Source organism: Callionymus lyra, chromosome 5 (assembly GCF_982586985.1).
Source record: "Callionymus lyra chromosome 5, fCalLyr1.hap1.1, whole genome shotgun sequence".
Classification (NCBI taxonomy): Eukaryota; Metazoa; Chordata; class Actinopteri; order Syngnathiformes; family Callionymidae; genus Callionymus; species Callionymus lyra.
In genome coordinates this window covers 18,807,400-18,831,770 of record NC_141822.1, presented here as the reverse complement: position 1 = coordinate 18,831,770, position 24,371 = coordinate 18,807,400, and the positions used below count along the sequence as shown (strand labels likewise).

At 37.5% G+C, this 24,371-nt stretch overlaps 1 protein-coding gene across 2 annotated transcripts in view; it reads right to left on the bottom strand.

Moving 5' to 3' along the window:
- nsmfa (NMDA receptor synaptonuclear signaling and neuronal migration factor a) overlaps positions 1-9,935 on the bottom strand; it is a 50,558-nt gene extending 40,623 nt beyond the window's left edge. For both annotated transcript variants that reach the window (XR_015711332.1, XR_015711333.1), the window contains exon 1: positions 9,612-9,935. The gene's annotated coding sequence lies outside the window, so the exon portion shown is untranslated. The remainder of the gene's footprint in view (positions 1-9,611) is intronic.
- Positions 9,936-24,371: the final 14,436 nt, after the last annotated feature.

Below are 24,371 nucleotides of genomic sequence, written 5' to 3'. Positions count from 1 at the left end.
TGGATCAGAATCTACTGATGGTTCCGGAACACGCTTCAGGACCAGAGGAGAGAAATCCTTCCAGACTGTTGCTCCTAAGCTTTGATACGATCTTCTTCTCCCTCTGTGTTTGATGGATCTACTGACTCCTTCAAGAAACATCTTGAGATCTTTTTATTTGTGCAGGCTTTTTTCATAATTATCTTAGGGCTGCTGTGTTGTCTTGGTCATTTAAAGTCTAATTAATAATTACATACTTACTAGTGGTTACAGGTTTGTCAAAATCTAGTCCTTGATCTGAATGGCATTGAGTTACTTGCCTGTCTCTAGATTCAGTGTAAGACACCAGTGTTTAGATGATGAAGCTTCATGAAGCAGTGCCGTCTTTTAGCGATTAGTAGGATTCAACTGACCCACAGGAACCTACGAAAAACCCTTAGTCACAATCATCTCAACATTGTGGTTTCAATCACACAAGTTTGTCTCCATTATTTTCAACCATGATGACTTTTAGAAACAATGATGAGATTCAAACCATCATCCTTACTGTCAGTCTCAGATGGTAAGATTGGTCGACCAGTGATATTAAACCACAGCCGCAAACAAGTCTTTCTTTGTCACTCAAAATCTTGGACTTTACCTAAGTCAAAAGAACAAAAAGTGAGACTTGTCACACATGTTGCTGAAAAACCTGGTTTGACGTATCAATCCAAAATCATCCCGACAACCTCATAAAAGACTGGAATCACCTGTCGTTCTTTTCATCATGACTAGATTTATTGGAAAAAGATGAGAGCTGGAATGACTATTTTTATCCCAGTGGTTATTATTTTTACTCAGCTTTTCTCTATAACCTAATACTTAAATAATGGGGTGTTTTTAAGAAAGAAAGATGGACGTAGCGTTATTTCTATAATTTGTGGAATCTCCTTTAATGGTTTTCCTTTCATTTTTTCATGTATTTGGTTTATAATTCCCCTCATAACTCATGTCTTAAAATCTACAATTTCCGTAAGAATAGCTTGAAGATTGAACTGACAAGACTTCACTATTATCTATGTCACCACAAGATTTCATATCGAGGGAATGAAAACACTCATTAGATGTTATTAATGGTTTGCTTTGATTTATCGTTTTCACTCAATGACTACTGAAGTACCGAAAAGCCCAAACTGTAGTATTCAGAATCGTGTTCACGTCTCCCCCTAGTGTTTCAATCGTGTTACTGTCAATGTTAAAGAAATGCAGTTAAAGAAATGTTTAAAATAATATCTTAAGAGTTGTAGCCTATGAGCCACCGCTAAAAATGAAACCATCAAGAATAATAATAAAATGTTACATGTTGTTGCTTTAATAACCACAATCTGATTGATTATCCGAGCATGCTTCCACATGAACCGGAATGGCATCTGACACCGTGACATACATCCCTCGAGGACATGATTGAAAACAAGCTGGCAGTCTTCCCACATTCAACCCCCCTCCCCTGTCGACGTGACTCCACTATCGACAAAGAGGTTCCTCGTGCCCTTTTGGAACTGTCCTCCCCGCCCGACTAATTGAATTGGGTCTCCCACAAACATGCGAGCACAGATACACAGCGGGGTGACGATGACAACCTGTTGAGAGGATTGTTGTGCGAGCTGGAGGGCTTAAGGGAGTCTCAGCAGCTTGGTGCATAAAGGGATCACAAGATGAACCGTTTACTTATAATTGTTAATAAATATGTGTATTTAGCTTTCAATTATTTGAGGAACCAGCAGATCACCCACATGCATATATAAATAAATACTATATTTGTCATTGTTTTGCCACCAGAAAAATAAGCCTGGGAGGAGGAAGGAGAGTGAGTTGTTTGCAAAATAAAATGCACAGTCACCGACAGAAAAAAGACCAACAATCGCAGAGAGGGAATCCTGATTACGCTTCAGAAGGTTTACCCTGTGAGCCGATAAACTGTTTGCTGAGCTCCGCTTCCTGAAAGGAGGGAGATACTGTGTATATGTGCTGTATTGACGGTCAGAAGATGATTTCTACAAAAAAAAAAGAAAAAATAACACCTTCATTTTTCCAGAAGCCACCTAGAATACCTGGTGTGTCACTGGTGTGGAGTGGATTACTTTACTTGTGTAGTCAAACCCGGTCAAAATTTTGAGAAGCTTGTGGCTACTTTGTACAAGTACTTTGTACTTTGTCCTGACATATCCTTGAGCGGATCCTGATTCTTACATAGCAGAGAAAGTTGCTTATATGAAGATGAAACTAATGGTATTCACACATCTGCTACTGAACTTGAGTTTTCAAGCCGTAATGTAAAGTCAAGGCGTGATTACTCAACGTTGTCAATAAGAATCGATAATAAAAATAGTATTTTCTTGTTTTAATCTCTGATGAGAATTACAGATTAGCAATAGCAGCTCTAGCGAAGGCAGAGTATACAGATATGGCAGCACTGCCTATAGCATTTACGCTGTCAAAAACTTGAAAGTTTGGGAGCATTTTACACAGCTCAAAACACAAACAAATCGTATTGGCTTGAATGTACTTTTAATGAACGTATTTTTATGTTTTAAAAGAGAGCTTAAAGTTTTGCCTGACCGTGTCTGACATAAGTATTTAATATTAAATGCATGCAGTCCTACAAGGAGAACCATGGCGATGGAACCCCTTTCTGCCAAAGAAGCAGCCTGCTCATGTTTATTTTATTTTTTATTCAATTAAGGTTTCTAAAAGATTAATATGATTAGTCATCTTCATGTTTCAATAGTGGGACACTAGTCTACCTTAGTAAAAATCCTATGGGACACTCGATTAACTTTTTGTACATCCGCATTGGTATCGATTTTTTAAAACAGATGTTGCCCCTTGTCTCGCACTTTAGCTGCCCAAGTTTATATCCCAATTTGGAAAAGTTTTTTTCCATCAGCAAACACAATTCTTGAATCATGGAAGTTGATTTAGTCATAATGTGAAATTAACTCTAAGTGAGAATATTATAATATAATAATATATATAGAATGTTAATCTTATTCTATTTATCCTTTTGTATCCTTTTCTTTGTTCATCACTTACTTTGATCTATGTTCTTTTTAATTGTTCTTATGAAACTATCGTCCGTTGTGAACTGGAAACCCAATCCATCCATCCATCCATCCATCCTCCATCCATCCATCCATCCATCCATCCATCCATCCATCCATCCATCCATCCATCCATCCATCCATCCATCCATCCATCCATCCATCCATCCATCCATCCATCCATCCATCCATCCATCCATCCATCCATCCATCCATCCATCCATCCATCCATCTCCAACTTTTTATGTTTCATTTCTATCTATCCATCCATCCATTAATCTATCCATCCATCGATCCCTCCATCTGCAACTTTTTATGTTTCATTTCAAGAGTTAAGCAGGAATTCTGACGGTGATCCAAAATCAAGCACAACATACCTGATATACTGTGGTTCACTATACTCTGTTAGTGCAGGTTGTTTTTAGTTTGTTGTAAATGTTAATGTAAAATGTTCAACTCTGAATGTGTTTTTGCTTTTGTTGCCTTGATCTTCTTCCGTGGAAAGCTTTTTGTCTGCATGTACCACACAGAACACTACATCGCCACCTACGGGTCTTGCACATGTACTTCATCACTTTCTTCAGGCTCTTTTATGAAAACGTCAAGGGAGAAGATAAGACGGAAAAAAGTTGTTTCCACGTGGAGTGAGCACTGCTGAGTCACCGGAGTTCACTGATTCACAAAGACATACATTATCATTGATCGTGAGTCAATTCCCTGCACCACCCGAGGTATTCCATGAGTCACCTCAGCAGCAAAGAAATTACACACATGTTACAATACGAGAACATAAATCCACTATTAGTTCAATGAATGAAGCTATTAAGCTGCAAGTCAACAACTCTGAGACACACAAACCAAGTATTGTTGCTGTAGAATATGTGAGTATATCAAAGACCATGAGATGAAGTGCAAACAAACTTCTTTACCTGAAGGTCTCGAGTCAAAGTCCAGCGCACCTGTCTGACCTCAGAAACCAAAGACACAATCTCAGCCACCCTTGTAGGACACGTCTTTCATCTGGCACACCGTCTTCCTACACGCCGCTGTCGGCTGCCCTTGAGCCAAACTGTAAATGCCTACCATCTCCTGTTGATAGGAAGATCAAAGCCCCTGCTATTTCAGTCAAAGTCGCAGAATCCAAGCGTGAAAATTCAAGGTAATCTCTTCACTCTGTCTCCTCTTCCCCCCGTCGAGCGAGGGGGGGGTTACCTGTTTCATAACCACAAATAACAGAAGGTGACAGTGATGCGCACTGAGTAACAACCTCTCTGTGTTTCTGCTCAGTTGATCAGGAAAATTCCCAGAACCTTGACCTTTCACTTTTCCTTTAAGTCCTCCAGCTCACACCGGCACCGCGTTGTGATTGGCCAATTTTTTTCCGCTCATATATAAGCTGTGTGTTGCACTTTCATGGGTTGAGGCGTAATTCCTCTGGACTCAAAAATGTAACCATCGCTTTATTACATCCTTTAATGAGTTCTTGAAAATGTGTCAGAATGTATGTTAAAAAAAACAACTGTTAAATGAAGAGTTGTCACGTACAGAATTACAATATTACACGTTCGTTGAAAAGAAAACTTGACAAAGACAAAAGAGATTAAGTTCAGATAAATTAAAGAACTTCCCATTTCAAATTGTGTTTGCTTCTTTTTTGTGTCCCTTTAAAAGAATTAAAAGGTGACAACATTCTGCCAACAATCCCTCCTACTTTGTATGTAATACTACGGTCACCCTGGTCTAGAAAGGTGCTTTACATACTATTACTTACTTACTTACGGTATTGTTTAACTTTCGTCTGAATTGAATGTTTTTTAATGTTCATGGGTCCCTGTTTGCGCCACCTTACAATTGGCAAAAGTAGCTGAAATTCTTGGAATATTACATTTACATGTATTTTTTTAATATATAAATCAAATTACATCTAGATTGGACATATTTTTAATTTTCATGAGGGTCCTTGTATTTCCTTTCTCTTAACCCTATAGAGTTGCTGTTAAATACTTCACTAACAGTTGAGTAATCTACATTATAATTAAATAATTCTATTATTTAAAGACAGTTTGTTGAGACATTTGGAAGTCTATAAGAAGTCAAAAGACAGAACCACTAAAGATATATTTCTAAACAACTACATTTCTCAACCATTGAAACCCAATAGTGCTCGGAGGCTACTACGATAATTATTACATTCTATTTATTTTTAGTCTTTCAAAAGTCCATTCTTTAGATTCCACTTCGACAGCTATCTTCCAGGCAAACGTATTTTAAAGATTTTCTGTTCTATTAGTACTGAAGGACACTTAGACCAGAAAGATGCCAGTATGAGTAGGTTTTTAGTGCAGCAGAAGCTTTCAGGATGTGGGTTGTGTGTACACAAAGAGAAATGTTGGACATTTAAGTGCACACAATTTGTCTTTATTATTCACATTTTTATAGTTTATCCCTGCATTTCTTTTTCTGAAAAGGCCAGTGTTTTTCACCTCCTCCTCGTTCAGGATAAAAGCTTGTTATTGACTTCTTGAAGGAAAGTCTCTTTCGACTTTTGATTTTGACTCAACTTTTGAAAAGTGACATCATGACCAACGTTTATATGCTTATATCGTGACTCAGCAAGAATCCTCTTTGAATTGTTGGCTTTTAACATCCTTGGCTGAAGGAGTAAAGACCTAATGGACTCCGCTCTCGTAACCTCTCATTCGCTGAGACTTTATAAAGTAATACGTAACATGGTCATGATGGTCAACTTACTGCATCCTGGACTTCAACATTTTAAACATGTGAGTGAGTCAGCAACGTTTTCACATGAATTGCCCTTTAAAGGAAAATGAAATACTACTAGAGACAGTAGACGAGACTTTAAATACAACAAGGTACAAATGCAAGTATCCTCCTCATGGATCTATCCTGTTAATATCCAGGCTACAAAATAAATCCAACAACAATGATTGCATGTTATATATTATGAAAATCCAAATTTCTAAGACTTATAATGGTAATAGAAAATAATTGACTCTTAAAATGGAAAAAGTATTAACTGAAAATGTGTACAAGCGTCTATCCCTACGCTTGCATCATTACATATTATGTTCTTTTGCACCCAATATTAATATCTTGAATTTATTTCATCTGAAAAAAAGATACTTTTAAGGCATTGTAAATATCGCTGACAGTGATGGGTACAATGTTTAAGAACTGGCTTGCACATCAAACACATTGGGCAGCGGTAAGACTGACAAATTCTTCAAAAATGTTTGTGGATCCAGATGGTAATCATGAAAACTGGCCTAATGTTTTTTATTCAAAATGTTATTGAAATAAAACCTTCATACCTGTTTTTTTACTGATGAACAATCCAGTAGACTGAAACAAAAGTCCCAAATCTACCATCCTCATCCAGACATGTCTTCTTAAGACAAAAATGCCAAATATGTTCTGAATCAGAGCAAACAAGAAAAAAAAACCTGCCTCTGACTAACATAATCTCCTGAGTCTTCATGACAACTGATGCGACACTTCAATCTCAACCAGTAAAAGCCCTTCCCCAGAACGTCACTGTTTACATGACAGCAAACCACGACGACGGCAGGATCTCCAACCACAAAAAGGTGAAATTGCAGGGAAACAAATCATTTGTTTGGGCGGAAAACGTTTCAGATGAAAGTGCCGCTCCAGCCTGGAGATCTGACACTGCAGATCCACCTCAAAGGCACCGGGCTCTTCAGAGGCCAGTGTTGTGAGCCTCTGACACAGCGGAGGAAGGGAAGGCGAGCAGGAGGATGAGGCGGCACATGTGCCCCCAAATCCTTCAAGAGAAAATACGTGCACGAGTGAAGGTGTCGACGATGCAGAGAAACCACCTTTGAGCGTTTGCTTTCTCGGTTTGCGAGGGTCATGTGCTGGTGAGAGGCTGATAAATATTGGATGTGATTGAGGAGCGTTTCCTTTGAACGAGAGCCAACCTTCGTTTCGCTATCAACCCTGAAAATTAAACTGTCTGCGAGAAGAGTGTGTGAGGGAAAAAAAACGAGGGTTTTTTTCATTGTTTGGCGAGTCAATTACATCTGAATGTATACTGCTGTCACTGTCAGCATTTCCTTTGAATAACAACCAGAGTGTTTCACTGAATATCAAAGCGGCTCAACGTAACATTTGAACTCTCTGGTTTTTATTCCATCTGTGCTCGTCAATATGTAACAATTATTGGGCAACACATCCGGTCACCACTAGGGCTGTGTATTGGCAAGAATCAGGCGATACAGTATGTCTCACGATACATGGACAATGATATAATACTGTAAAAACAGGGTAAATTTGGAGTATTGTCGAGTACTTGACTCTGATGTTGCAGAATTTACAGACTATATGACTCTTGACGAAGTCATAACTGCTTTTATTTGTTATGATACAAAAATATGTCCAAAAATCAGCTTTAAAAGCTGCTGGAGTCGACTGTATCCTCTCGTCCTGAGTCATCACCAGCATCAAACAGGATTTTATTGTTTTCTTTAGCTGCTGACGGCATAATGACTGCTGCTACAGTCAGAATTTTAATTGCAGCACAAAAACAAACAAATACTGTGAATTGTGCATCTAAAGTATAGGAACAAATATCGTACTTGAAACATAAAGTATAAAATAATTATAATAAAAAATGAAGCTTGTCTTAAAAGCCAGAAGAAAAAATAAATACAGTGCTGTTGAATATCGATACACCAACAAACAGTAGGGTTGACTTTTTCCGTAGATCCAACTCTTCCCAGTATAGACAAAATATAAAACCCGTACAATCGAAGATGGCAGAATGCAAATTCATTTTTGTTTTTTACGGTTGAAGTACTTTTTGATAGCCATCAAGAAGACAAAATGACCCAATTAACCAATACACATGTGGACTGAGGACTGAAGACCCTGCAGTTTTCAAAACGGTTTACACTCTTGCAATAACGATGCTCTAACAGTAGGGGGAGCCAAACACAAACATATTCAAACTTCGGTTGTGCTGCTTTAACGATGTTGGATTTTCCTCTAATAAACGACTCCAATACTGTACTTATCTTTGCACTTTCGAACTTTAACTTAAAATTCCAGCAACAAGGTTCCAACAAGAACTTAAACTTCGCTCCCAAAACAGCAAGATTATTCTCAACCAGATGTGGTCGTCTTCCTGCAGATGTTTAAAAATGCTGTCAGTAATGCACTATGGGAAAAAATAAACATGTCTAGAAGTGAATATGAAGATAATCACTCTTTCAATCAAAGTTAATCTTTGCAAGTGTGTCAGTGATCGGTTAAGGTACGATTTTTGGCAACAAAAGAGGAAAAATGTTGAGCAAAAGTTTTCAAAATTCAAGAAAGTAAACACTATCTTTAATGTTAGGCAAAAAAAACAAAACAGGAGAACATTTCCATTCCTGGCATCAGTTGCGAGACCGTGTGATTACTATCATTTCCCTATAATTTAATATGGAGTGTTACTTTCATTGATCATCTGTTTCTGTTCTTTACACTCTGTAGTCAAGAGACACTTTGTGGCTCAAATATGACTGTAAAAATAAACTTTCTTTTCATAACTAATATTACGTTTTTCCTCAATTAATGACTCTATGTTAGTTTTATTTAAACACATGTTCCTCCTTTTCGTTACCTCATGTATCCATCCCAATCCTGACACCATTTATGACAAAGATTAACTAATTATTTAGACACTTTGATGCACTTTTGTCTAAACCAAATTTGCAGGAAGCGAAGCTACAAAAAAAAAATTGATTTTGGTTTTAAAAAGTGGGTGTCTTTGCATTTGCTGCTGCCCCCACGACCTGACCTTGGCTTTGGGTAATATTTTTTTTTACTCCCTCGTTTAAAGTCTCATCACACAAAACACACACCTGCGAGACCTGTGGCGACATAAACAAACCGTTCGCCTCTCACACATCCAGACGCACACATGGAGGATGACGTAACAACATCAGGCCACATCTGTCTGCACAGTCAAGTCAAGGGCAAACACTGATTGAATTGCAGTCGCACACTCCAGGGGCTGCTGCAGGAGACCACTGAAGCAAAGAGAGGGGATGGTGTGTGTGTGTGTGAGTGTGTTGATTCTCCCTGAGATCTGGAGCGTGGCATCGTATGTGGGGACACGCGTCCATCACACACACACACACACATAATGTGAGGCTTTTTTTAATAGGTCTGGACCGATGCCCCAAACCTTTCTCTGCAAGGGTCCAGTCCAATAACCGAGCCTTGACCGGCCAAATTACCTGATCGATTGCCGTGATTGATTAATTGGCAGAGAGATAGAAAAACACTGTTATCTCCAGCACTTGGAAAAAAAATGCAGCTGTTGGATGTGAGTCAGAGCAGCTGCATGAGGTTTCATTACACAATCCATTCACAAATCCACGACCTCGTGATGAACATCAAATGGGAAGCAGGACGAGTCCCAAAAAAAAAAAAAAAAAATCCCAGACGTAGTGCGCATGGATGGCAGACAAGCACCGCAAGATGAAACTTAAAAGAAGGACAAAAACAAAAAAAAACACTCACCTAACTTTTGCCGCCACTGAAGAAATCGCATCGTTTTTTAAAGTCTTCCTCTTGGACGCGGCGGGTCCCATGCTGTCATGAGCAGCACGCAGGCGGCGGCGGGAGCGAGCATTCCCGGGCGAGGACGGACTGGGGAATGCGACAGTGGGAACAACCAGCGTGGGAGGACCGAGATGACGGAGGAGAGCAAAGTTGAGAGGGGGAATCCACGGGGGGGGGGACGAGAGGAGGAGGGGGAGGATGCGTCTGAAGAGCAGGAATTAAAAAATAGAAGATTTAAAAAAAGAGTTTGTCTGCAGATGTGAACACGTGTGCGCGCGCAGATGTCAGCGTGGAAACATCTCGCTGCTTCTGCGTCTCATTGATGTGGGACGAGAGGGTGGAAGGGGGTGGCCAGCTTCAGCATCATCATCATCCTCACCATCATCATCCTCATCCTCAGCATCATCATCAGCATCCTCATCATCATCAGGGGGTGGAGGATTCTCTCTTTCCTCACGTCCATGTATGGTCTATTGTCCGCGGATATTTATTTATTTAGGAGGTTATGTAAGTGGTCATCTTTGAGGCGAGGAAGGATTTCCTCGGTTCACTCACAGACTGATATTTTTTTTGGGGAGGGTTGTAAGAAATTGATATTTTTTCAACGTTAAAAGAAAAAATAGTCACAAAAAAACAATACACACACTACAATCACACACCCAGGGAATAAAGTGATCAAACCGAATCCAATATTGACTTCAAAGTGAAGTCAAATGTTAAATTAAAGTTCAATAAATGGATCAGAATGTTTCAATGGAGGGTTGTTATATGTTATATGTTATATTTTTTATTTAATTAAAAACATGGAAATTATTATTATTATAATTTTTTTAAATACATGAATTCAATAAAAAAAATAACATTTTATTTTATTTTATCCCTTATTTTTCTTTCTGAAATTATATCTTTTTATTTCGTCTTTGTTTTCTATTCCACATTTCCGCAATCTGGCTATTACAAGGGCTCTGTTCACAGATAGAAAGGGATATCAATCAAAACCTCTGCAGGAGCCAGGGTCTCACTAGAGTTGTGTTCTACCTTTGAGTAGTTAACACAATTTTGGAAGAATAAAAAAACAGTAATATTAGTTCCAAACCAGACGCTTTCTGTTGCTTAATGAAACGAGAAGATGTGCTAAGAAAACAGTTTTGCGTCGTTATGTAACCCGAAAACAAAAACCTTGCCTCCAAGATGGAGTTCAATAAATGGATCAGAATTTTTCAATGAAGGGTTTCGGATTATAAAACAAACGTTTTTATATATTGTACTGATCATTTATTTCACCAAAGATATGGAAATTATTGGGTTTAAAAAAAAAAATAATACATGCATTCAATAGAAAAATACCATTTTATTTTATCCCTTATTTTTCTTTCTGAAATTATATCTATTTATTTCGTCTTTGTTTTCCATTCCACATTTCCGCAATCTGGCTATTACAAGGACTCTGTTTCTTTATCACATGGATATCAATCAAAACCGCTGCAGGAGCCAGGGTCTCACTAGAGTTGTGTTCTATTTTTGAGTAGTTAACAAAATTTTGGAAGAATAAAAAAACAATAATAGTAGATCCAAACCAGACGCTTTCTGTTGCTTAATGAAACGAGAAGATGTGCTACGAAAACAGTTTTGCGTCGTTATGTAACCCGAAAAGGAAAACCTCGCCTCCAAGATGGCACCCGTATGGATTGATAAGCTTCCTGAAGTACCAATCTGAGCTATGCATGAGAATGAGGGAGAGATTATCCCCTGAACGGTGGTTGACAAAGGTCACCTTCTATTTTATGACATCATCAGCTTTTTACTGAATTTATGCCTCAAAAATCCTCAACCGGTTCATTACTTTCTGGGTCATTCCAACTGGTGGCATTTCCACTTCATTTTTTATTATTTACCATCAAGGTTAAATCATTCTAAAGATTACGTAAGACAAACATGACCTGCAAAAACATATTTTCTCACCATAAACATCTACATTAATATAATCCTTCTTACCTAAGTGTCATTTTATCCAGTAGATTAATTGTGTCTTTATCACCTCGTAACAGATTCCCTTCATTATTATAGGCATAATATAAAATACATTGATCTCACTATAGTAATGTTTATAAAAACGAATCAATTTGATATAAAATAATAATAATAAACAGAGCAGCAACTTTATCGAGTAGCTAAGTTAGTATAGCATTCACTTTAGTATGTCCTTTACATAACTAAAGTTAAGCTTGACGTTAATTAATGTCCAAATTTAAGGTAAGGTAAAAACTTTATTGATCCCTCAGGAGGTCTCCTTCGGGAAATTGTTTAAAAATTAAAAATGTAGCTGTAACAAGTAAGTTTACAAAAATAGATAATTAAAATAAATATTTTATAATGTATGAGGAGCTAATTCGTTTTGGGATGTTTCACAGATGGTGACATTTTTTATGTTTTTGGAAAAAATTACAAACAAAAGAGTCAATTTATATTCACAATGTCAATAAAATCTCTTACGTAACCCAGATCCCATCTTGTTATTTCTCTTTATTTCTCTTTGTTCTTGTTCTTATTTTATTTTGATTTATTTTTTAGGAAAAATTGCTGTATTTTCTGTGGCTATTGGAAAAAACAATTTCCCGAAGGAGACCTCCTGAGGGATCAATAAAGTTTTACTTTACCTTATCAGTCATACCAACATCATTGATCATTTGATTGGTGTTTTATTTTCTACATTATAGCTTCTTGTACACAAAAATATGACTTTTAGACATGTTTTATAAGCAATATAACGTTGTTATTGATGGAGTATAAGGAGCAAGGCTCATCACTTCGGTTGTACATGTTGATATAAGCGACTACATCCGTGCGAAACACTGACTGATGGGGCAGTAACAGCCGATTAGCCCAACAAAAACAACAGCCCATCAATCATCTCTTACGGCGGCTCCAATTTCAACCGCGTCCTTCAGGTTTTATAGACCCTGTCCGAGCACACACGTGCACACACGTGCACGCCTCGGACACGTACCCAGACAGAAGACGGGAGATCAATAAATAAAGCGAAAGAACCGCCCGGGCTGTTTTTGAGCGACTGGTGGGCAGTAAATAATTCCAGCCGGTCGGAGCAGAGGACGCCTGCCCTGCATGGACAGCAGACCAGAGAGAGGGAGAAAGGCTGGATGAAGACAGACGACAGAGATGATGGAGAGAGCAGGGAGGTGAGCAGAGAGGGTGGACGTGAATGGTCAAGAGGGAATGCAAAAACAGAGGAGAGGACACACAAGGACATTTTTTTGGGAGTGACAGATGTACAGCGAGAGGAGAAAATGCTTGGGATTCTGCTGTCGTGGTGCACAGCGGGAGATTTTTGGGACTAATGAACTAGAGGGAAGAACGAGAGAAGCCACAGATGAAAGGAAAAATAAGAACATGCTTCCATAAATCCACTGCCGCTCACATTACTGTCCCCTCTGACCCTGAAAACCCTGTGTCGGCGTGATCGACTGTCCTGCGAAACCATATGTGAGAGAGACACCGTTGAGCATCACTCTGGTCGCTCACCTATGGAAGCCCTTATGGGCCAAAGTAGCCATTTATCTAAATCAGATACGATTGACTCAAGACCCGGGGGCCGAATCCAGACCCAGAAAGGGGTTTTATGAGGCCCACAAGGGATTTAGTTAAGAAGTGTCGGCTGTAAATGACATTCAAGTGCAACAATGACTAGCATGTTGATGGCGTGACCTATGACGCTAACATGTTAATATGCCTTATAGCTCAAGGATGACATCATAGACAAGGTTCCCATTGGCAGATGAGTGGCCGCAAAGAGTGTTCGACTTACAAATGTTAGAGATAATAAACATTAATAAATGTTGTAATAGTTTTAATATCATTATTACTAGTGTTATTATTACTGTAATAGATTACAATGTACTGGAGCGTTTAAAAAAAAGAAGGATTTTCAAGGTAATTTAATTTACATTGTTGTTTTTTTGTGATTTTTTTTTTTTTTGTATATCTAAGTAAATGATTTGACCTTTTTCAAGTATTCCTGTTTTTTTTTGTTTTTTTTGTTAAATATAATATATATATAACATCCCCTTAAGGGATTTCAAAGTAATTTAGGGGAAAAATATTACTCATAAAAACAGGGTGGATACAAATTTACATGAAAAAAATGAGCCTAAATACTCTCTAAAAAATGTATTTAAATGAAATGGATTATTATTAGAAAACAAATGGCATAGAAAATAGAATAATAAGATGCATATTAAATTCACACCTCAAGTAAGTTCAACTAACCAAAGAGATGTTTTATGAAAAAGGACCAAAAAAACTGGGTTAGTACTTCCATCTTAAAATGTAATTTCACCATAGCCTTAAAGTATGATCAATCTGTTTGTTTCTGTGATTAACCAAATTAACTCCACAATATAAAACAACAATAAAATGATAAATAATTCATCATCAACACTAGAGCAACATTGTTTGCTCACCATAACTAAAGGCCACAATAGTTATTTTGACATATGAGCCTGTCTCTCGCCCTATGTAGCTGGGACGGGCTCATCTTTAATGCTATCCTAAAGTGCTTGCGACGGATACAAACATCATCATCCTCCCTCTGTCTTATTAGGAGCTTGTTAGTAAGCGACGTTGACCTTTTTGGAGCTTCGCTGCACATCGTCGATGCATTTAGTGGCTCAAGAGTTTCCTCGTGTGTGTTCAAGTGTTTATTTTGGATATAAATCTCAAAATGTTCGCATGATATTAAAGCGAGATAACCACTTGACGTTTAATGAAACATGGACGATCAATCCTTGGATGCATTTTCAAGAGTGTGGCTTTAAAGAAGAAGACGACTCTATAAGATATTATGAAACTTTGATCCTGACACAGAGGAGGCGAAACCACTGTAATAGAATCGCTTTAAACTTCAATGAGGTTAATACACACTGCACATGAAAGAGATCAACTCCCGGATGAAATGTATCATTTTGCTTCACAATCTGCTTTATTTAAAACACTATTAAAGTGAATGTTTCTCGAGAAGCTGTGAGCGAGAGAAGAAGTCGTGGTTAACCTTTACAAATCAACACTTCAGAGACAAAACCACTTCTCTTCGCAGGATTTGGCTTCACTGGTTTGAGCTGTGAGTGTTTCAAAGAATTGGACAGATATCTGAGGTTTTTATTTCCGTTCACATACAGGGATCGAAAGGTTGAGCAACAGTCAGAATGTTCTTTAGAGCAGAGGTTCTCAAATTCAGTCATGAATGAGGAAAAAAATAAATAAATAAAAGTTTAATTTAAAGTCTGAAACATGACGATGAATAAAATTGAAAGCTTTGGATCTTGTTATTTTGTTATAAGAGCTTCAACTGTTGCATTGCGTTATGGGACTTAAAGAGTGTTTTGCTAATTAACCTTTTTTTAATTTTAGTTTTACTTTATAATCTGCTTAAAAGCTCAATAAAAGCTCACAAAAAACATGATTTAGTATTCCTATTATTTAGTAAATAGTAAAACAATTGTTGAAATTATTAAAATAAAATAAAAAATCTCAAAAATAGGTAAATTACAAGCAGAAACTTTTAAAGTTGGTTCAGATTTTTAATGTTTCACAAATTCATAAAACATGAAAAAAATCAGAGTTTGTGAGTTAGTTTCCTAATTTTGTAAATTTCTTTTTTTCTTTCTTAATTTCTTTAAAATTGTGTACATTAGTTTCATGCTTTTGTAAAAATCCTTCAAAGTTTGTATAATGTATTATTTCATAATGTCTATGATTATCTATTTATTTATTTTATTTTGTTTACTTTATGTAATTTCTTAAACATCTTAATTAATACCTGTTTGAGTCTTTAATTGTTAAGTCTTTTCTTTGTTTTAAGAGTTTAATGTCTGTTGTTAAGTCCTTTCAACCGTATTCATGTTTTGCATCGTGGGTCAGAGAGAACTACAGTTTCATTTATGCTGTATGTCTTAGTACATGTATATTTGACAATAAAATAACTTGACATGACTTGATTATTGATCCTCCGTTAAAAAGCTCTAAACCAGTAATGCTACTAAGTCCCATAATGCACTGCAGCAGTGGAAGCCCTGATTTAAATCAATCAAGTTAAACAATGATGTATCAGGGACCAGTAGAAGGGAAGAGAAATCCTCTCCCATAAGTCAAATTTAAACACTGTGTCGTCTTCATTCATCTCGTACCTCGACCTTCAGCTCCGGCACTTTATGTGTCTGTAGATAATCAGGTGACAGCGTGACTTTCATCCCTCAACTGAGGCAGTAATCACGGAGGGTGACAGCACACGGGAGGTCATGAACCCCCGGCATGTTTGACAAACACACTGAATCCCAAGAGTAAACCATGAAAGCCAAACTCCTCTGTTTGGGATAATTACAGGGATAATTGTTTCTCGCTGAAGAGGGTGAAGGGATGTCGAGTCACAGTGTTGTTCAGAGATTATTTTTCAATTGTTTACAGAAATGTCACAAAATTTCTCTTAAAAAATGTTCACCTTCTCTGTTCAATGGTCAAATTAAATCGGATTCCTTTCCTTTTTCTTATAAAAGTCTCAATTTAGTCCGAAGAATTCGAATCTATTTTCAAGTTTTCAAAATATAATTCAATTTCGCTCTTGTGGAAGAATCTTCAGTTTTTTTTGTATGGAGCCTTAACTTTTGTCATCAAAACTCTTCCCTTCAAAACCTTCCTGGATCCAGATGGAACTACAGAATCGCACCAATATTACTGAAATTGTGTTTAATTCCTTTCACCTTTAGAGAGGAAATGATTGTTCGACGGCAAATGGAACTTTACCTGTGAACCATGTGAGGTTCAGACCTGGGTAAAGAGCGGCCCTGGGGGGCCACAAACGCAATAAAAACAAAAAACAATAGAGTTTATGTTCAGCTGGTCACTAAATATGGCTGAGATGGTGGACTTTGATATCAACAGAATGATCAGAGCATTAATAAGATCCTCCCTTCACTAAACTTCTGTCCATGAATTCCAAATGCTTAATGGATCCTCCACAATATCCAGATATTTTCTCCTTCCTGCTTGTTATTCCTGCCTGCCTTCCTTGCTCCTGGCAAACAGAGAAGCTCATTGGGCAATGATTTTGTATTCTGCATCATTTCCTGCAGCACAACCCGCCTGCCAGCATCGCGCATAAACAAAGTATGAGTGAATAGTTACGGAAGCTTAACTAGGAAATAATCCCAACTCTCCTGACTTATTCACATGTTGCAAATGTTGAAGTCGTCCTCTTCAAAGTAAATATTTATGTAAACGTGGTGAGAGTTACTTCTGCCTTTAGGTGTTTTTGTAATGTCAACATTAAGCAGCAAACCTTATTTTTATTACTCGTTTTTAATGTACAAAATGGGAGTTTTAGGGGTGAGTAGGAAATTTACGTGAGTCCTTGAATGCAACTTGTGTTTTTGTGACCAATCAGAGCAGAGTGGGCGTGGTTGCTTGGACGAAACTTGTTCTCAGCGAAAACAGCACATTTTAAGTGGGCGGGGTTTAAGCATATTTTCTAATGTAAATATCTTTATTTTTATTTAATTTTGTGCAAAAAGAAACATACTGATGAGTATAATAGAGGTCCTAGAACAATTTAAGGGACACTTAAATAAGCACATTAGGTGCCCTTTAATGTTATATATATTGTTAGATTAAAATTATTATACACTATATGTATAAGCCATACTTAAATGAATGCTAAAAGATAATCAAAATATAAATTACTCGCTTCATCTAAGAGCTTAAACGTTTGATTACACATTCACAATCAACATTCCACTCCAGAATGATTCACACTGGTTTGAGGTAAGCTCGGATCAGAATTAGAGATACGACACCGGTTATTTAAAACATCTGTTTATCTGAAAATCACACCTTAAATCGTAGATCAAAGAACGAAGCAAGACACACCAGAGAAAGGGGGCCAAAAAGACGGAAAATCCCACCCAAGAACATTTGAATGATTAGATTACAAGAAAACAAATTAGGATGTCTCTCAATGGGGGATCAGGACCCAGGGAACTTGAAAGAACCATTTGGCCGGAAAGGGACGACCTCCCGGACCGGAAATTTGCCTTAAATATAGCGATGTTTCTACAGATCGGGGCCTTTTCTCCCGGGACTATTGACCTGTACAGTCGCCGGGACAAAGTGTGTCCGGTCGCGATCGTAAAGTTGTATTTTGTTTAACTTGGAGCGGCGAATAAACGACCCGTGACACGCTCTTGATTGTCCATCTTTCTCCACGAAGGGAAGTATAAGACCTGGGGCGGACGTGACGTCGTGTTGGAGCGACGGAACGGACTCCATGTTTTAATCGTTTTCATATCTTGATATTTTGTCTTTTTTAACATGTATCATTTTTTATTTCCATTTCGTGTGTTTGCCATTTCCTACAGCTGTTACAATTTATATATCTATAAAAAAAAGTTTTAATTTTGTATAATTTTGTACCATTCTTTTAGAGTTTGTAAATGTGTTTCACAATTTATTAAAAATCTTTGAAGTTCCAAAATAAAAGTATTTTTTTAAAGAAAGATTGGTAGAAATATCTTCAATGATGTAATGTATATATTTATTTTTTATTAAAACTATTTTATTTAGGATTTGAACTTTTCTCTTTTCTATTCCATTGTATTTCTTTTAAGCTGCTACCATTTATATATATTTACGTCTTTCTTTATTTGATTTTTTTCACCCACAAAAATTGTTTAATTCCTGATTCATATATATTGTCATATAATATCTTTATATTATTTGTTTCGTTTCCCTTCTTGACGGCCCCTCACATCACTATATAATGTGACATCTAAGTATTTTCTTCTAACTCAAATATCCAACTTTAATCATCTATCAAAACAGGTCCATCACCAGAAAACTGCTGAACAAAAAAAAAAAAAATCATCTGTCGCATTAAATGCTCCTCATCCAGAAAATAAACGATGGTGCCGCTGCAATATTCCCTCCAATTACTTTTGTAAAGAACCGACAAACATGTCCGTCTTGTTTTACAACATAATGGAGGCCAACGTCTCCTCCTGGGATCCGGAGATTAGAGCTAACGTGAACGAAGGCGGAGGAAGCCTTTCATTGGCCGACGCCACCAAACTTGACGTCAGCACCTGTGATTTGACATGAATCATTAAATAAATTGTCCACGGGAAAAGAAAAAAAGAAGGAGCACATCACGGCAAATATGGATCGGGCTCACCTGACAGGGTCGGGAGGAGATGGATGGTGGCAAAGTGTCAGAAGAAATGAAGGTGGAGGAGAGGAGATGGTCATGGGCAAGATGATGGATAGAGCAATGTAAGCGGAGCATGTGTGCCTCACAACGGAAACGCCGTTAAATCCAATATGGTCCTCCCTCCGGAGTGTGACAAAGATATGAATACATCCCTCTCTGATAAAACCTCCCTCTTCCTCCCTCGACTCCCGTCTGAGCCAAATAAACTTAAAAACAAGGTCAGCCACGAGGCATTTATCTGCGGCGAGCGACCGCCGCATCCATCTCCACCTGAGCAGCACGTGCGAATACGATTACAGCAGCACATTGAGGCGGATAAACCGAGCGTGAGCACTTTCACAGGTGGACGCTCCGTGCATGAAATAAGCCGCCGTACAAGCAGATTCCTATCGCGCCGCCGTCATCTCTGCAGCTACTAATGGCTCGTTCGGTTTTTTGTTCTTCGTAAATGATGGCCGCTGATCTACAGGCTTGATTTTGACAAACTGCCTCATTCATTCATGCATTATTTTGTTGTTCTCGGTCAGGCGGAGGGGAGGAACGACTGCGACCGATTGTGATGAGCTGTCCGTGAAATTGGTTCGCAATTAATTAAACAGCCTTTTCTACGCCAGGTCTGGAGGAAGGAAAACAGGTTTGAAGTCCAACGACGTTGAAGTCGGGAGGCCTTTTGTCAGCTCAAGCTATCCATCACTAGCATTGACAGTTATGATGTTATTTTAACTGATTAATTCAGTCCAATGCATTAGTATCATTGTTATAAAGTGTTGCTAACTGGCAGTTATCCCTTGTGTTGTCTCTGGGTCAAGGTGACCTGTAGGCCCGGAAACAAATGTGGCTGTGGTATCCCTTGTGTTGTCTCTGGGTCAAGGTGACCCAGAAGCCTGAAAACAAATTAGTTTGTAGTATCCCTTGTGTTATTTCAGGGTCAAGGTGACCCTGAAGCCATAAAACAAATGTGTTTGTGGTATCCCTTGTGTTGTCTATGGGTCAAGTTGACCCTGAAGCCAGAAAACAAATTTGTTTGTGGTATTCCTTGTGTTGTCTCTGGGTCAAGTTGACCCTGAATCCAGAAAACAAATTTGTTTGTGGTATCCCTATTGTTGTCTCTGGGTCAAGTTGACCCTGAAGCCAGAAAACAAATTTGTTTGTGGTATTCCTTGTGTTGTCTCTGGGTCAAGTTGACCCTGAAGCCAGAAAACAAATTTGTTTGTGGTATCCCTTGTGTTGTCTCTGGGTCAAGGTGACCCTGAAGCCAGAAAACAAATGTGTTTGCAGTATCCCTTGTGTCGTCTCTGGTTCAAGGTGACCCTGAAACCAGAAAACAAATGTGTTTGTGGTATCCCTTGTGTTGTCTCTGGATCAAGGTGAACGACCTCCTTAGCTTCCATGAATACGTATAAGTTAACACAACGATTTGACAGTAGATTACATCATCCAAACCCTCTGTTGATCTTTATTTTACCACCTTGTAACACATGATAGATCAATAAATTGTTCAAATTATTATCACTTTTTCAACTGTAACTAAAATAGTTTATATCTTAGCTTGTTGATAACGGTGCTGGTTTCAGTCATTCTGAGGTGACATTTTGTAATTTTTATCAAATAAATGCATATTTTTTCCAATGTGAAACATCTTTACGATAAAAATATGCATGAGGCAGCAAAATATGTAGACAAAATATTGTCTATCATTACGCAACATTAATATATATTTAATTGCAGGATCTTTATCACCTTTGGGTTGCAATTTTCTACCACTTGACATCAGACACATCAGAAACCTTTATTTGCAGTGTTTAGTAAAGAATAAAGAAATATCAATCAAATAAAATACACTGTCATACTATTATTAAAAAGATAGTAATAATAAAAAAAATTAAAAAACATCAAATTAAAATAAAACATTAAATTTAAATAAATAATATTCATATATACTGTATATATATATATATATACAGTATACATATATATGACATTGACATTAAATCATATAAAAATAAGAAAACTAAAAAAAGAAATTCATCAAACAATAAAAAGACATCACTTATCAGACTAGATGAAATTAAACATTTGATTGTGACTTTAAGGAAAAGGTACAGACACACAGATTGAGAAAACAAAAGATTAATAAAAAATAAAATTCAGTATGAAGGTCGCATACGACCTTGTTTACTGCTCAGATGCATGTCAGCCTCACTAGTCATGTTGAGATGTTCACATCAGAGACACATTAACGATCAATATTGAATCAAAAATGAACAAGTGTTTGTAGTTACACAAGTGGAGATAACTTTTTTTTTTTTACATACCCCATCATGTGTTCATTTCTAATTTGTTAACAAAACACTTTTATTTTATAAACGTAATAAGAATTTGCGAATGTGTGGCACAGCTGCACATTCATATGACAATAAGACCATCATCATCATCACTTCTCTGTGCTTTAAGTTACTGATTTACATTTCTTGTTAAATTTTATTTTAAGATTTTATTTTCAAATAAGCCCCTAAACATCTCTTTAAATAAAGTATTTGCATTAATAACCCTGTATGTAGAATATAAACATTTACACCAGAGCTCGTCTGCACTAATTAAATGTGATCCAAGTCAGATCTGTTTAAAATAAATGAACGAATATAAATCTTAAACCAGTTTAAATTCATGTTTTAATTTGTCATTTATGATCACGAAGAGAAAACTCTGGTTCATTTAAATATGATTTAATATAAAATAAAAAAAATAAACATTACATACTTAGGTGGTCCCTGGATGCAGATACATTTGGTGTTTGTTTTGAATAATTTTCCTGACGGTCCCTAAAGGTAAACCAAATATTTCTCGGGACGCTCGCCTTTTATGTTCAGTTGGTAACTAAAAGGTGAACTTTGATATCAATAGAATGATCAGAGCATTAATAAGATCCTCACTTCACTAAACTTCTGTCCATGAATTCCAAATGCTTAATGGATCCTCCACAATATCCAGACATTTTCTTCTTCCTGCTTGTTATTCCTGCCTGCCTTCCTTGCTCCTGGCAACCAGAGAAGCTCATTGGGCAATGATTTTGTATTCTGCATCATTTCCTGCAGCATAACCCGCCTGCCAGCATCGTGCATAAACAAAGTATGAATAGATGGTTACGGAAGCTTAACTAGGAATCTATCTTGTTAGGTTAGGTTGAAATGTCATTACAGATGGACTACTCAACAAAGAAACTTAAGTTTGTATTTTTCAGAATATTCTTTCAAATTAGCTTAAGTAATTAAGTAAGTAAGTAATGGTTATTTCTAGACCGCCTTTCTAGACCAGGGTCCCAAAGCGCTTAAACAATCAAAAACAATACACAGTTAAAATATATACCTTAAAATATCAAGACACATTCCAGAAAATCAGGGAAAAGCCTGCAATAATAAGAATGTCTTCAGATGTTTCTTGAAGGAGTCAGTAGATCATCAAACACAGAGAGAGAGGAAGATCGTTCCAAAGCTTAGGAGCAACAGTCTGGAAGGATTTCTCTCCTCTGGTCCTGAAACGTGTTCAGGAACCATCAGTAGATTCTCATCCACAGAGAGGATCCTAAGAACCCGAGTTGGGGTGTAAGGCTGGATCAGATCAATGATGTAAGGAGGAGCCTGATCATAATTATCTCTGAAAGTAAGAACCAGAATTTTAAAATTGATCCTGAAAGAAGCTGGCAGCCAGTAAAACCTTTTAAGAATTTGAGAAATGGGAGTTCTTCTACTAGAGCGAGTTTTACTCAGAGTTTTGTATTAACTTAAGCGAGACAGCTCCTTCTTGTTTAGACACGAAAACAAACTGTTACAATAGTCTAAATGAGAAGATACAAACGCATTGGATTACAAGCTCCAGATCGTGTTGTGAAAACATTTATCTAAGTTTAGAGATTTTTCTCAGTTGAACTAGAGACATGTCTTTATCAAATAGGTTAACCCAGGTTTTTAAGGCTCAGTTTGACGGACTGCCCTAAGTCACCTAAGTACTGACTCAACCCTGGAGCTTTATCATCAGGCACAATAACCAGCGTTTCAGTTTTGACCACTCAGCCATTGTTTGATTCCTAGCAAACAATTGACTAAGCTGCTCAGCCTCTGGGGCTCTGTTGGCTCAAAAGAGCAGTAGAGCTGGATGTCATCAGTAAAAATGTGGTAAGAAACATCAGGAAATCAAGTACCGAAAAAATAATAAAGGACCCAAAACAGAACCTTGAGGGACACCACACAACAGATCCGCTGTTTCAGACCTCATTTGATTGGCAGATACACTGAAACTGCGCCCAGGTATGACGAGAACTATTGTAACACAGACGCAGACAGTACAACTTCATCCCTCAGTCTTCTCAGCAGGATCTGGTGATCAACTGTGTCAAAAGGCTGAGGACAGATCCAAGAGAACCAGAACAGTGTATGGAACCGAATCAGCCGACATCATGATGTCACTGGACACTTTCAGTAAGACTGTCTCCATTGAGTGATGTTTGCGGAAGCCAGACTGAAACTTCTCATTGATGCCCTTCTGGTCCAGGAACAAAGACAGCTGCTCAGAGACCACCTTCTCCAAGATCTTGGACAAGGATGGGAACTTAGAAATAGGCCTGAAATTAGGTTAGTCGGATCCAAGCCTGGCTTTTTGAGTAAAGGCTCCACAATGGCATGTTTAAATGCATTGGTAAAAACCCATGTGGAAAGGGAGAGGTTTACCATTTCGGTAACCCAGGGGCCAATTACAAAAAACACTTTAATAAAGAGCCTACAAGGAAGGACGTCTGACGAGCAAGAGGAGGGTTTCATCTTGCTCACCAGTGCCAAAATGTCAGCCAGAGTTACAACGTTGAAGGAGGACCACAACGTGGAGACAGCTTAGCGTAAGCTTAAGCTAATGTAGGGGCTTTAACCCTCTTACACAATTGCAAACTGATCATATGAAATAGAAAGTCATGGAGGACGTCTTTCACATATTAAGGAGATAACATTTTTTAGTTCTAATTATATTTCCTGTACACACACAAACCATGGAAAAACAAAAATGTAGACAAAAAAAAAAGGATTTTAAACAAGAAACACAAATAGTACAAAAAAAGTACAAAATAAAATTGTGAGTTAAGGCATAATTTCTTTCTTTTTCATATGAACTATGATTACATAATAAATATTGTATTACCCTTCACCCATGAATACATTATTAACATCCGAAGTTATTCATGTATTCATGTTGTATCTATTACTGATATTGTTTCGCAAAAACACCTACAGCATTTTGCGATGGAGACTGAAGGGACAGAACTTCTGAGGCATAAAACTCTGTTGTGAATACTAATGTAGAGAATAAACTAGAGACCCAGGGTGACGATGTCTGACCCTAATAGCCAGCAGATTCAAAAGACTAATAAGGGGACAGATAACGAACGAGGACAGAGAATGAGC